A 14,762-nucleotide genomic window follows, 5' to 3' on the forward strand; every position below is an offset into this window, starting at 1 on the left:
CTTTTATGAAATAGTCAATCCCATAAAATGGTACCATTAAGGAACATAAATTCACTGCTTAGCAGTGCTTGTGCTGAGGTCCCATACCTCATAGGCACACCTTTGGCCAGTCACATTTGTGGGATGTCAGATGTTGGTTTGAATTATCAGTGTGCAGCTTTGGACGCAACGCAAAATGCAAGGATGCATTCCTATACAGTGAATAGACTAGGACTGGCATGGGAAGAAACACGCATTGTGCAAGTGACTGCATCTGACAATAGGATAAGAACTGTCCTCATACAGCACAATGGAGCAAGGCCTGAATTGACAAGCCAGTTTGCAGAACCAGTAATGTGTTTCCGGTGAAGCTAATACCCCTGTCACACGGCACATGTAATGTCATTCGCTGCGAATGACATTTAAAACGAATGTCATTGCGATCTTGCGTTCCGGGTCTACACGCCCATATGAAATGACATTCGCAATTGATGTCAATGTTTATTGGCAGGCGGCTGTGATAACAAAAAGTTACAAATTGTGCTTTTAATGTACATATTTTTTTCTTGCTTCCGGGGTTCGCATCCATGGCGTGCAACTATCGCTACGGCTACCGTGGCGTCGCTTCACCAAAACAACAGTGGGCGTTTGTAAACATGACCACATGGCTGACAGGAGGTGGCGCTAGCGTCAAGTCAGAGTATGGGAAAGAGAGTATAGCTGCACAAATTGCTTACAACATCGCGTTGTACGTAAAAAAGTTACCGAAAAGTTAACAACAGCCTTTAACAAGAACGCTAACATCGTTTACATATTGCTTTAACATGCTTTAAGATATCACTGTCGCAATCTTTTGCCAAGCGCCTGTTGACGAGAGTACACATGTCGCGGCTGAATGAGTTCGGTGAACTCATTCAACAGGCGAATGCCATTAGGTGTGAATGTCATTCGCTATGCCCGTGTAGCAGCAACAAAAATGGCATTAATGCCTAATGACATTCGCTGCGAATGACATTACATGTGCCGTGTGACAGGGGTATAAGAGTATGTATTGCAAACACTGGCTGCACCCAACGTGGCTTCAAAGTTGCTTTCGCAGCACTGTGTCACAAGCTTTCAGCTTGATTTTTCAAAGACCCAAGCAGGCCTTTATGAACCTTTGAATTCCAGGTAAACTGGTTATTTCATACCATAGAACTTTTTTCTTACAACCAGGGTGTCAGAACGGAATGAAAACCGAAAACGAAAAAAGAAAACGATATTTTTGACCGGAACAAAAACGTAACCGAAACTTTATCGATTATTTTGTTCCGGAGTGAAACCGAAATTTTTTCAATCGTTTTTCGGTTCACGAGAAAACTTCGCAATCCCAAACAACTGAGCTCATGCAATGTGAGCATATCTCAGAGTACAGTATTAGTGCGTACCTCAGGCAAGAAATCCAAAGCAAAGATATGTTGAAATTGTGCGAAAAACGAAAACAGTAGCAACCAGAGATGTTTATATTAATGCAAGTGGGCTTTTGTGCGCCTGTCACGCAGGCCAAAGTGGAGAGGGCGTTGTCGGCGCAGAAGTTTGTTATAGTGAAAGCTGTTATGAGATCACAACTAGGGTTGCCACCTTTTACCGAAAAAAAAACCAGCCCTTCGGGGGGGGCGGGGGGGGGGGGGGGGGGAGTTAACAGGAGATTAAAATAACGTTGAACAATAGACGCTGTGTCAATTCTTCGGCATGCATTGCCATTTAATGTAACATTGCTTTCATTGAGCCAAATAAACCTAATGCACAAACAAAAGCAGCACACTCAGCTAACCATGCAACTAGCCTTGCTGACATAAAAGTACCCGTGATTGGAATGACGCTTCGCTTATTAGTCTGAATGTGCTGCACTGAAAAGGAACCACAATGCTTCGTCCATAAAAAAGCTCTTCTTTGCGTCTGAATCCAACAGGCCAGTGGCATTATAGTTAAGGAACGTTAAAATGTGCCTATGCCACAAAAATGTCGCATATTCATGTACCATACACGCGCAATAATATGCTCTATTCCAACGATCGCTAGACTTGAAGGGATCCCAGAAAGTGGTTGACTAATAGCGTAAGAGTTTTGGTGATTGACGATAAATATTTACCGTCGTAGTTGTTAAACTACGCGGTCGGGGACTGACCGGCGGTCAGTCCCCGACCGCGCAGGTGGAATTCCTCAGTCAACACGTGCGGTCAACACGGAGAAGAGTAAAAAAAAAAATATACTCGGGATACGATGAGCAAAAAACCGGCCAATGATGGCCGGTCTTAGGTGCAAACCGGTGACCGGCCCCTTGTATAAAAAACCGGCCCGGCCGGTCCAAAACCGGGCAGGTGGCAACCCTAATCACAACAGCTGGCCTTGGTGCCATAGTTGTCCGCCGCCGCCAGTATCCGTGACCACTATGGTGTGATATAAGAAAAAAATTAAATGAGAAACAAATTTCTAGGATCAGATGGGAGTGTTTAACCTGCGCCCTCTGCGTGGCAGTAGACTCTTCCACCACAGTGCCACGCTGGTGCTTGTAACTCCTTCGCAAAAATACTCTATACAGGCGTCATGTCGGGCAGCGATTCGTGTTAACATATGTAATACAGTAGACTCGCGATAATTCAAACTCTGATAATTCGTACTTTCGGTTAATTCATACAAAATTCAAAATTTTGGTTGGCCCGCTATGCTTTCAATGTATTTAAAAGCCGCTTAATTCAAACTTTGTCATTCGGTTAATTCGTACTTTCTGCCTGTCCATACCGGAAAATTTCTGCTGATTTGCCGGCAATATTTGGAAATTTGCGTGCTTATGATTATCATAATAGTCTAAAATTGAAAAATAAGCGCCTTAAAGCTACAAGGGAAAAGGTTTTGCCGCACAATCGTTTCTCAGCATACCGCGCCGCGGTGGGGAAAAAAAAATATAAAAAAACCCGGCCTGGTGGGTACGAAGCTGGCTCGCGGCTTGTCTCTGCTTTTCCGGCGTGCCGGTGGTGCTGGCCCGCTGGCCGACTCCGAAGCACGTGACCTGCCAGCCTGTCCAATGCCTCCTTGACTAGATGCCCGCCGCGTGGTCCGGTAACCCGGTTCCATACCCTCTCCCTCTTTTTTTCTCCGCGGTCAGGCCACAAGCGCCCCCTATAGCGCACGCCTGCAATGGATGCAACGGGTTTTTCTTCCTGCGGCACTTAAAACGCCTGTCCTGTGTTAAAAGGGAATAGGAACACCTTACTTACTTACTTACTTTTACTTACTTCCTAACAAAGGTCACGGGCTGCTGCCTCCGAGATTGCCATCACGCCTGTTACAGTCTCGAAGGTGTAAGCGTATTTCCGCTGGCGCCGGAAGTCGGTCAGGCTACGAGCGCTGCCTCACGGATTTTGTGGTGAACTAAGGGAACCGCCGCCGCAATGGGAAAGCGAGCGACGCGGCGGGCATCTAGTCAAGGAGGCATTGGCCTGTCTTTCTTATGTGCTGCGTATTTTTCGATCGACCATGTCGCCGCGAGGAAAGTACCGGACACTACCCCTAAAGGAGAAATTGGCCGCTATCCAAGAAGTCGACGCTGGTGTGAAGAAGACTGAAGTGGCACTGAAGTATGGAATTACCAAGAGCACTCTCACAACCATTCTGAAAGCCAAAGACAAGCTGCAGAATAACGCGAGCCGCTTCGCTCCCGATCGGAAAAGGCTTAGGGAAGCTGCGTACCCGGATCTCGAAAACGCCGTGCTTCTTTGGCTCAAGCGCGCACGGAGCTCCAATCTACCGATAAATGGGCCAATCCTACGAGAGAAAGCTGAAGAACTTTCTTTGCGCTTCGGAATTGAAAATTTCAAGTGCAGCGATGGCTGGATTTCGCGGTTCAAGGAACGCCACGGTCTCTCCTTCAAAACGGTGAGCGGTGAAGCGGCAGTAGTCGATGAAACTGTTTCTTCTGACTGGCAGCAGACTAAACTTCAAAGCCTGCTGCTTGAATGCTCCCCGGCTGACATATATAATGCCGACGAAATGGGGCTGTTTTTTAAGTGCCTGCCCGATCAAACCTTGTGTCGCAAGGGAGAGCATTGTACTGGCGGAAATCTCAGCAAAGAACGGTTAACCGTCATGGTTTGCGCCAATATGGACGGAAGTCACAAGCCAGAACTCTTCGTTGTGGGCAAGTCAAAGCGTCCCAGGTGCTTTAAAGGCGTCCGAACGCTCCCAGTTGCATATGACGGAAACACGCGAGCCTGGATGACGCAAGCTTTGTTCGAGGGTTGGCTCCGCAAAACGGATGGGCAAATCAAGCGAGCCAAAAGAAAAATTTTGCTGATTGTTGATAACTGCCCTGCACATGGCGACGTGGAGGGGCTGGAAGCAATTCGCCTCGAATTTCTGCCTCCTAACACTACAGCTGTCCTCCAGCCCCTGGATCAAGGGGTAATCAAATGCCTGAAGCTTAATTACCGGAAAACACTGCTGAAGAGAATGCTGATATGTATGGACAATGGCATGCCTTACAGAGTCACACTCCTCTCGTCGTTGGGGATGCTCGCCGACGCATGGAATGCAGTGACATCAGCAACAATAAGGAACTGCTTCCAGCATGCATTCCGCGTACCTGGCTGCAGCATTGCCGCTTCACCTGATTGCCTGCAGACTGAGGAGGACGACGAAAGCCAAGTGCTGTCTGCTCTAAAAGCGCACAACATAGCTGCCGACTTCGACAATTATGCAGCTACTGATGATAACCTGTGTGTGTGCAGGGAGGACACACTCGATGACTTGGTGGCAGAGGTGCTGCCAGCACAACACAGCAGTGAAAGTGAAGAAGAACCAGAAGTGGAAAATCCAGAAGTGGAAAATGTGACAACTGTGCAGGCCTTCCACTACATTGCTAAAGTGAGAAAATTTCTGACAGGAACAGAAAACTCTCAGAATCAACTGGCTGCACTTACTGGCATCGAGAGCTTTGTGCTAAATGCGCATGTGGAAAATAAGCAGTTGACCATCCATGATTTCTTTAAAAGGTCTGGTCAGCAGTAGATAGTCAATAAACTTGTTGACCTTACACGCACTGCTTTCTGTTTTTTTGTAGTTAAGCTCTAGAAATGCTTAAAAGTGTGAATATAGATGTCTAATCATAATTTGTGCTGTCACCTTACCCAGAGTCGCATATATGAGAACTTCCGATAATTCAAACAGCCTGATAATTCAAACAAAATCCAGGGGTCCCTTCGAGTTTGAATTAATGAGAGTCGACTGTATAACGTGGCAGAAGAGCAAAATAACAACCAATCATCACACAATGCTAATAGCGCAAAAAGTGTGTGGTTTAATGCTTGCCACCAGTGTTGCGGAGTTGCCCCACCAGAATTGGAATGACTCCTAAATCATTCCACATACTCGCGACCCCGGGAACGAAATGGGGACAACGCTTGAGGGAATGGAATGGGAATGGATTTACGTCTTTTTCCGAAAATAGAGCACGTTTTCGTCTAGGTGCTGTTTTTTTTCAAACTTCAAACATTAGTAAGTCAGAGCCTCGAAATTAACAATAAAGCAGTATTGTTAAAATGGCTTGGCTGATTACAAGCACGGTACATTTATAAGCAACGCGCCTGCTACAGACCAATGCATACATTAGTGTACAAATAAATGCATTAACCCAGCAGATACCGAAGGGAGAAACCGATTACCCCTGCGCGTTGGTTCCCACTGATACCCCCACAGGAAAGTGGCGAATACTCTATGCACAGCGTGATCTTTATTTCACGAGCAGTTTAGTACCTGACACACGTAAATAACCTTTGCTACAAGGAAGGCATTGCATACCTGCGCAAAGGCGAACACAGAAAGTTCTCTCCCCATCCATGCTTGCTAGGCGCGCTTGACAAGCGTTAGTGCTGAAGAGCAATGCGGCCCAGTGTTCCGTACTCGATGCAAAGGCACAAGGTGCCCGAGCGGTGCACTGTTCCAACTAATACCAGCAGATCAAGAGGGTTTTGTTCCCCATTAAACAAATCTTAGTTTGCTCCATATTCACGACCGCTCTAGACGCGTGACAAAACTGCTTAGTCTTCTTGAATACTACTTTTGTCAGCATAAAATTACACTATGTCGTCATTTTAGCATTAACACATTTAAGCTTAAACAATATTAAAACACCACCATTCGTTCAAACATGCTCACCATGCAAATACTATAGATAGTGGGAGAACTGCCCCTATGAGAATTAGTAGGATGGTTGTACTGCACGAGATATGTCACCAAGCTACTATCCCTCGACCTTGGTAACGTGTTTTGCGTACTTTTGCAGTTCTTAATGCATTTGATGACATCAGCTTTATGGGGCGTTCATTCTTAACTCGATAAAACTATCAAGATGCCTTTCCTACGTTGAGGAATTACAGGAATGGAATTGAACTGCCCGGTCATTCCCAGTGTGCGAATGGGCTAAGTTTTTTCATTCCGAGGAATTGAAAGGAATGGAACTGCGGCAAGTTCTAATTCCCTGGAATGGAAATGGAATGGAATGGAGGCGCTCATTCTGCAACGCTGCTTCCCACCCACTGCAAAGTGCTCAGCTATAATTCTTCGTCATCATCAGCCACAGCACAAAGTGCACATAATGCCTTACAGATGTGTAGCGGGTACCACGATTCTTCGAAGAATGACGAAAAATGGCACAGTGGGAACTTCGTTACTTCAGAAAAATTGCGATGATTTATGGCGTAGTTGGTACCTTGCATGTGTACTTGTATTAGTTGCCCCGAGAGACTCTACAACGGGCTCTACAAAGTCCGCTCTTCCAGCTTTCGCTGTGACTGCTGCTTGTTCCGCGCAGGCCTGGCGATCTTTTTATCAGAACAGCGGTCTCCCACATCAGAGAGTACACTCAATGATGTGCTGCTTCTGAGATCGTGCTCACTTCCTTGACACAAAGCATTGAGCCCAGTAAAAAAGTTCGTGTTTGTCTCTTGAGAAAATAAATACTATGACTTTGAAATTAATACTGGTTTGTGCTGGTTGGTAGGAATTCATGGTACAGTTACTTCCGCTCCTCTGAACAACGTGTTTCCCCCTTCTTCCGCTTTCTAAAAAGGAGGGCAAGTAACTGCATCACAAATCCAATGTTTTTTATGATTACCTTAACATCAAATTTTTGCATACAAAAAGAACCGTTACGGAACATTTCATTTCGTTCTGGAACAGAAACGGAACTTTTTGCGGTGGAACGAAACTAAAACCAAAACGAAAAACATTTCGTTCCGACACCCTGCTTACAACTGGCATTTGAGAAATGAACACCTAACTGCACCAAGAAATGGCTGGACGACCTCAGAGTGGTGTGGGACCCGAAGAGCAACGATGAGCATTGAACCCATCAGACTACCGAGGTGAAGGAATACAGCACAGATACCAGCTACCTCCATTTCAAGGTGTGCTAACCCGACATGATGATGGCCCAGTCCGAACAGACAGTGGTAGAAGTTGCACGCTTTTTAAACAAAGGCTCTGCCTTTATATATTTCACAGGAGCCACTTGCTAAGGATGTTGCAGCAAATTTAAATTAGTAGGACACAGCTAAGTGGTTATGTAGGCTTTCTTTTGCAAAGGCTTAGTGGGCTGATCCATATAAAGCGTCAGCAAAACGGGCTGGTAGGGTGGCACTTTCAAAGAAAACTAAGGCACAAGAATATCTGTGTCTTTGAAACTGTACCAGTATATAAATCCAATAAGAATCAGCAAGGGAGAGCCCTGGCCTACTGCATTACTGGTACGTAAGCTTATACTCTCCCATATAAACTGATGTACAAGGTCAGCTTATGCGGTTTCACCGCAACTGCTAGACACCCCAGAAAAGTTACGAAGTGAAAACATTTCAGGGGTGAGACAGCTGAAACTGAATTGGGAGCAGTTTTTGGAGCAGCAAAATTTCAATTTTGTAGCAGAATAACCTTGATTTGGAGCAGTTAGCGGCATTTAATATGTCATGCTAGGAGCTTGAAAAAAACAAATTTTCAGCAACTTGGGGGGCACAAGTACATATTTCAGTTGGCTTAGAATACACCTAACACTGAAACAGCCTTTCAAAAAAGTTTTTTTAACAGATTATCGCCAAGTATGAACTACACTACCTTTTTACATACCCCGCAGCCTATCTAGCCTGTGTAACAAACGTATGAAATAATTTAAGGTTCTGAAAACTAGGTTCACTTCAAACATTTGAAAAAACAAAAAACGAGAAAGCATCACACTTATCAACAATAGAAAAAATTGTGATTGCACAAAAGTTGAAGTTACATAGCAGTAGGCCTCTGCTTAAGGTCAGTGATATAATCTAGTATGTTACTGCTTTGTCTTTTTGTACGTCTGCTTATTTAGCTTTTCAAGCTCCCCAAGAGCTTCCCGTAGGTCAGTGTCATTCTTTGTCACGAGAACAACACAATAAGCGCCATCAGCTATCTGCTCGGCTACATGATTGGCATAGCGTCAAGTGTGCTGTACGCTTTTAAGAGACAACAAAAGCGCACTGCACCGCCGTTCGCTACCACCTTGTGCGGAACCACTTTCAAGAGTGCGGTGCGGGTGCCAAGAAACCTCACTGCACTGACTGTCTCGTCAAACGCGTGCGTATGGTACTGAAAGAGTAGTGCCGTTGCAAGCGTACTATACGCTTTCACTGGGGGATGACACAGACGCACTTCGCATCAGTCCGCTGCTGCCTTCTCCTGCAAAACCACTAGAGCAGGGATTCTGAAACGTTTTGGCATTGGGGAACTCCACCTGCTTTTTCAGAGTGCCGCAGAACCCCCAACTTTTTCCTTGAGCATGAAGACAATCAAAAATGGCAGGGGGGGGGGGTGATAATTCTCAACGAGCGCAACCACAGTGTCAGTACTGCCCGCGTTGGCCTGTTCTCTTTTCTTTAACCCTTTCAGATGCCATCTATGAAGAACTGTGTGTAAATTCATCAAATTGATACGTTATTTCAATACACTTCACAGTCTATTACAAAAAGAATTATGTCATAATATGTTTATTTGTGTGCGTTATAGTCACTAGTGCTAATTAAGTTGTAATTAGATATCTATTGATCCCGAAGTCATTCATGCTCTGTTTTGGCATAAATACTAGAATGAAATCTCAGGCTAGAAATATAGTGCAAGTTCATTTTTGGCTATGGCCCTTTTGAGCAAAGAAAAATTATACTTTTCACATGGCTCCCAGGAAGCGACACGTTGAACGATGTAGTGTGCACGTATCTCACAGGAGTACGGCCACTAGCGTGGGTTCGGACTTAGCGAGCCACAGGGCCGTGTCTGCCGTCGCCTCGCATGAACTAGCGCGCCGGGGCACATGTACGTTCGAGCGCAAACAAGGCGCCGAGCGTAGCGCGGCAAATGCACAGTACTGCTCTCGAAATCCGCAACACTTTATTGCCTGCGGCAACACCACAAACGCAGTACAACGCCCACTCCCAAAGGCGGCGGGAGAAGCAAAACAGGCTTAACAATGCCACGGGCGAAAGTACAACACAAAGGGTGCCGCCGCTAGCACGTCTCCGCAGCAAAAGGGCTCACGGCGACACGCCGCTGAGGGAAACGGACCCTCGCGACTATGCTGCGTACTCTTACGATCTGTGACCACAGGGCCCGATCGCTCGAGCAAGGGCAAACTCCGCTCGCGTTGGCTTCGATAGGTACGGTTTCGGCGTAGTAAGACCACGCGCGAATGCACCGCACCGCTCTTCAGCCTAGCGTTCGGAAAGGACAACGTAAGGTAAGCGCTCGCCGCTGGCGCAAGGCACCGTTAGCGAACTCCGTCCGAGCGAGCTCAAACAAAGGAGCCGACGGACGGGAAAGAAAATGCGTGCTTACCCTACGAGGTCCAGAGAGGGTCTGACTCCCCCGCCGCGCAAAACGTCTCGCGAGACGCGAACGCGGCGCCGTCGAGATTCGGCGCCGGGGTGAGGGGGTTTAACGTCACCCCCGATCGCCCAGCGCTGTAGGACGGCGGAGGAGGGGAGCGACATGATCGCACATGAGGATGGCAGAAATAGACGAAAAGCCCGCGCAATGGCGACGGGCAAGCCTCAATCCCCACAACGACTCGTCGAACGTGGTAGTGCTTTTAGCAAAGTCATCACATGCAACAGTACACTGCAAAATAAAGTTAAATGAAGACGAATTTATTATGCAAGGGGTCCAATTCATCCAAAACTGGATATATCTCGCTCTTTCCTAGTCCCCAGTTGATAAACACTGCAAAAACAATTGGTGTACACAATGGTGTACATAGCGCGTCAAAGGGTTAATATTGTCACGTAGCCAAGAACGATGCAATGTTCGTTCAGAAAACGAGGTTTATTGGAGTGAACTTGTGCTCCGCAGTAAACTCAAGGAAAATGAAAGCGGCAAAGCAGCAGCCAACAAAACGACGACGTACACAGGCGAGCGTCGGTGGCGTTTCTGCTACGGGCTTTTTGTGCCTCGGCGTTATTCTTTTTTGATACCATCGAATTATAGCGATAATACTGCGCTAGTTACGACAGGGCGAAGCACTCTCCCTATTATATCAGATACCCTGGGCAACCTACAATAGAGAGAGCGAAACACAGGCTTCGCTTCGAACATAGATAGGAACTCTGGCTGCCAGACGCTGGCAACTAACTACGCAAAAGAACAAACCAGAAGGCACTGCTAGCGGCAATATCGAAGGCCATTGCCATTGATGTAGAACTCCCGATAACACAAAGAATTGCAATTCCCCCGCACTGCTCCGCGGCTCGTGTAAAGACGTCAGACTCTTCCCAGGCGGTGCTGCGAAAAACACCACCACTGGCTCCCTCATCGCAGCCCTGGCGCTAACTGGGTAGTACAAAGAGAGCCGTCCGCAAGCGAATGTGCATAGGCTACAATTGAACCCTTCCTCTTTCATTGGTGTCGAGGTGCGGTTTCCTGAAAACCAAGGACCTGGAGAGCTTCTTCAACCAATCCACGCTTCAAAAAAGTAGGAAGCTCATCAAACCGAATTGCAGGTACAATGCAAAGGAAGTTTCAGTTATTCCGGCGCGCTGCAACTCGCAAGTACAAGCAAGCATCACACGACATCGAGTTCGAAGCAAGCCCTCCGACGTCCGTTCTCTATCGCCTAAATCCGTTAAAATCGGGTATATATGTAATGCCAAAGCGATTAAATACATACGCGATCAATTTACTTAGCTATGTATTTTACGATCAGTGGTACAAAGCTCGCTTAGTCAGGGACGAATGGCCCGGGCGATTTTCGCCTTTTTCGTTGCATTCTCCCTCCATCTCTCGCTTCCTGTGCATTGGACTGTTTCATTACGCGCCTTCAAATGGTCTCTTGATGGTTGTCTTGCGTTTGTACATACTGCAAATGGGGATACGTGCGGTCCACCTTCGCGGGGTACAACCAAAGGCAAAACCGTGGCCTCCGAGGTAGCCACGGCAATCACGGTGGCCACGGGCAAAACAAACCTGAAGGTGGTCACGACCAACATTTTGCGATTTGTTTTATGACGCACGTGTTAGCTAGTTAGAACCAGAACCCTGAGCCTTCAAAACATACGTGCGTGATGCTGTACGGCAACGACCAACTCAGATTATAGGATGTCGCAGCGTGCGTATTACTCGTCTTCAGTCTGCCTCTAGCTGCTCACTCAGTGTTACACGGCACGCACCACGGTCAGAGCCTCTGCTGAGCTCCATAGTAAAGGTTACCATGGTTCTCTGTCAGAGCTACGCAGAACAACATCAAAGCCACATTATCACACTTTCTCACGCGACCGGCTGTGGAGAACACGGGTACTTCGCTTACCCAACACGCTCGCAACGGCCCGAAACACGCTCGTAACGGCTTCATACGACAACTATGGAAATCGGTAAAACTGAGCGTTGTTATTCAGTCCTTTAAGTCCGTAGCAATTCACAATGCAACAGCAGCGTCGATTGCAGCGTTTCTTTGTAGCGTGTGGAGAAGTATCGTTTGCTGTTGTTTTTGTTGTGGTTCTGGTGAGTGACCCTGCGAGCACTTCATGGCGGTAGAGAGAGACTAGCGTAGAGAAATTCGCAGCTCTCTTTCTGAGTGTTAAATGTGCAAACATATGCATTAAGCTCCATCATTGTTTCGCACTCGCTAGTTGGACCTGGTCCCACAGCAAATTGTGCGAGGGAGTCTGTCTTTCTACTACCCAATACTGCTCCGACAGGTGGCACCACGTGTCTTGCAAAACTCCAGAGTCTGCCGTCTAAAGCACCTAACGACCATGTACTGCATGCTTCAGGCACCACGCAGCGTAAGCAATGTGTTCACGTAAACGAATTTTCTTGCAAAACAAAAAAAGGAAGCCTGCCAGTCACACAGCGAAACAACCGTCTATCGATACACCGGTCGTAAAGGGAAGCCTAAATGCTCGTGTAGCCCACAGCCAGCACGAAGTGCCGCCTACTAGCTCTTATGTGATGAAAGTGCTCGTTGCACGTTTTGATTAAAAAAACGAGCAGTGGCAAATCACCGTGTATGAAAACAGTCCCACTTGATCGCCGACGCACCACAAGCTACAAATAAAGCGCCAAGGTGCCCGTTAATGCCGTTTGAACGGGTTTGAACGCTCACAAGTATGAATTACCAGCGCTCCACGCGTTCTGTCGCCACGGGTCTGCAAATCGTGCAAGTTTTCTGGCATGCACTAGACGACCAGTGTTTAGTGCTGCTACCACGTGGGTCTCTCGCTACCTACCCGCAGACACCCGATGTGCGGATGCAGCGTTGATGGCTTCGTTAAATGCAATACAAATTTGGTTGTCTAAATAAATAAATTAGTTGCTAATGGGGGTACAACGGCAGCGGGTAGCACTCGTTCTGGCCGATCGCGGAACCCTAAGATGTCCTTCACGGAAACCCTGGGTTGCGCAGAACCCAGTTTGAGAACCCACACAGTAGAACATCGCAGAGACGCGTCGCATGCAGGAAGATAGTTGACGCCGTGTTGACGCAAGAAAGTACTCGCCCGTGGCAAATGCACACGTAGGTGACCACACGCAGCAGTGTCCACACGATAACCACAGGAAACGGAGGAACACACTATGTGCAACAAAGAACCTGAGAGTCAACACCACTATGCATGCCACTGGGTAGTTTTCGCTAAGCGACAATAGCCCCAGAACACACAGCCTTGCGAGTAGGAGCAGCACGCTCGGGGCACGGCAGCATATTTTTGCGGAATCACGCATATTTACAACAGTCCAGCGGAGATTATGGCGGCACCACGGAAGCCTTCATTAGAAAGGTGCGTAGAAGCAGGGGTGCAACAGCCAAAATAGGATTTGGAGCAATTTTTGGAGCAGGAAAATCTTGCTTTTGGATCAGGAAAATCCAAATTTGGAGCAGGCTACAGGAAAAAAAAACTCAGTTTTGGAGCACAAACTTCCAAATTTGGAGCAGCTTCACAAGCAAAGCTTGCTTTTGGAACAGCAACAAAAAATATATATGGAAATCTTTCGATGTCACTACAATCATGTTTTCAGCGCATAACATGCTGAATAAGACCAATGAATTCTGCGGAAACCAGTAAGGCCTTGTGCATGATGAATTTGCACCAAGGTTTTGCACCAAGGTCCTTTACATCTGGCCTACACCACCGGCTGATCACACCGTTCTTGCAGTCCACTCCATTCAGCACCGATGCGCTGAATTTTGTATTCCGCCCTGTTAAGAAGGTCTCTGAGGAAAAAGCCCATTTTAAAGAGAGGCACGATATGTATATATAGTTCAAGAGAAAAGTCTAAGTCCGGTGTGTTATGCCATGCAACGTTTAACAAACCAGGAAAAATATGCAATCGTCGTATGTGCACCCTCCCCCTTATATATATATATTGATAGTACGCGTTTAGCGTTGAGTCCGGGATGCGTTTAATAAATAAATAGCACAGGTTCAGCGACCAGCAGTCCGAAACGGAGCGAGCACGAGCACCAACAACCGTCCTCGTCTTCGTCTTTCACTGGCGCCCCTGTTTGCGCCCTATCCATTCTACAAATCACTCCCCCGCAGAAAAGGAGCCATCCTGGCGACTTAAGGAACAGGGACGACTGGTGGGTCGTAGTGCGGCTTCAGTCGGTCGACGTGAACAATCTCGCGGCCACGGCGACGCCGGTCTGCGGATGGTTGAACGGGCTCGACAACATAGTTGACGGGAGAGGCTTGACTTAAGACACGGTAGGGGCCTTCATACTTCTGCAGTAGCTTTGTGGAAAGGCCAGGAGCAGAGGAGGGAACGCGAAGCCACACCAATGTTCCAGGCGAATATGACTGGGGAGGCAGGTTTGCGTCATGGCGGTCCTTTTGGCGTGCTTGGTCTTGTGCTGTTAAGGAACGTGCGAGCTGCCTGCATTCCTCGGCGTAGGTGGCGACTTCAGATAGAGTTGTAGACTCTGAAGCGTCCGGGCGGTACAGAAGAATGGTGTCCATAAATGAGGAAGGTTCGCGGCCGTAAAGGAGAAAGAAGGGAGAAAATCCTGTCGTAGACTGAGTGGCGCTATTGTAAGCGTACGTAACAAAGGGTAGTATGCGGTCCCAGTTGGTGTGGTCAGCGGAGACGTACATGGACAGCATGTCGCCTAGTGTGCGGTTAAAGCGCTCAGTCATTCCGTTGGTTTGTGGATGGTAGGCGCTGGTTGTCCGGTGCACAACGTTGCATTCACGGAGGAGGGCTTGTACGGCATCAGAGAGGAACGTGCGTCCGCGGTCGCTGAG

General features: G+C 47.4%; 1 protein-coding gene across 1 annotated transcript in view; it reads right to left on the reverse strand.

Annotated features, from left to right (window-relative positions):
* The window catches only part of LOC119379474 (WW domain-containing adapter protein with coiled-coil homolog), a 467,389-nt gene that overhangs the window by 422,282 nt on the left and 30,345 nt on the right, over nt 1-14,762 (reverse strand). The window lies entirely within an intron of this gene.

Source organism: Rhipicephalus sanguineus, chromosome 1 (assembly GCF_013339695.2).
Source record: "Rhipicephalus sanguineus isolate Rsan-2018 chromosome 1, BIME_Rsan_1.4, whole genome shotgun sequence".
NCBI lineage: Eukaryota > Metazoa > Arthropoda > Arachnida > Ixodida > Ixodidae > Rhipicephalus > Rhipicephalus sanguineus.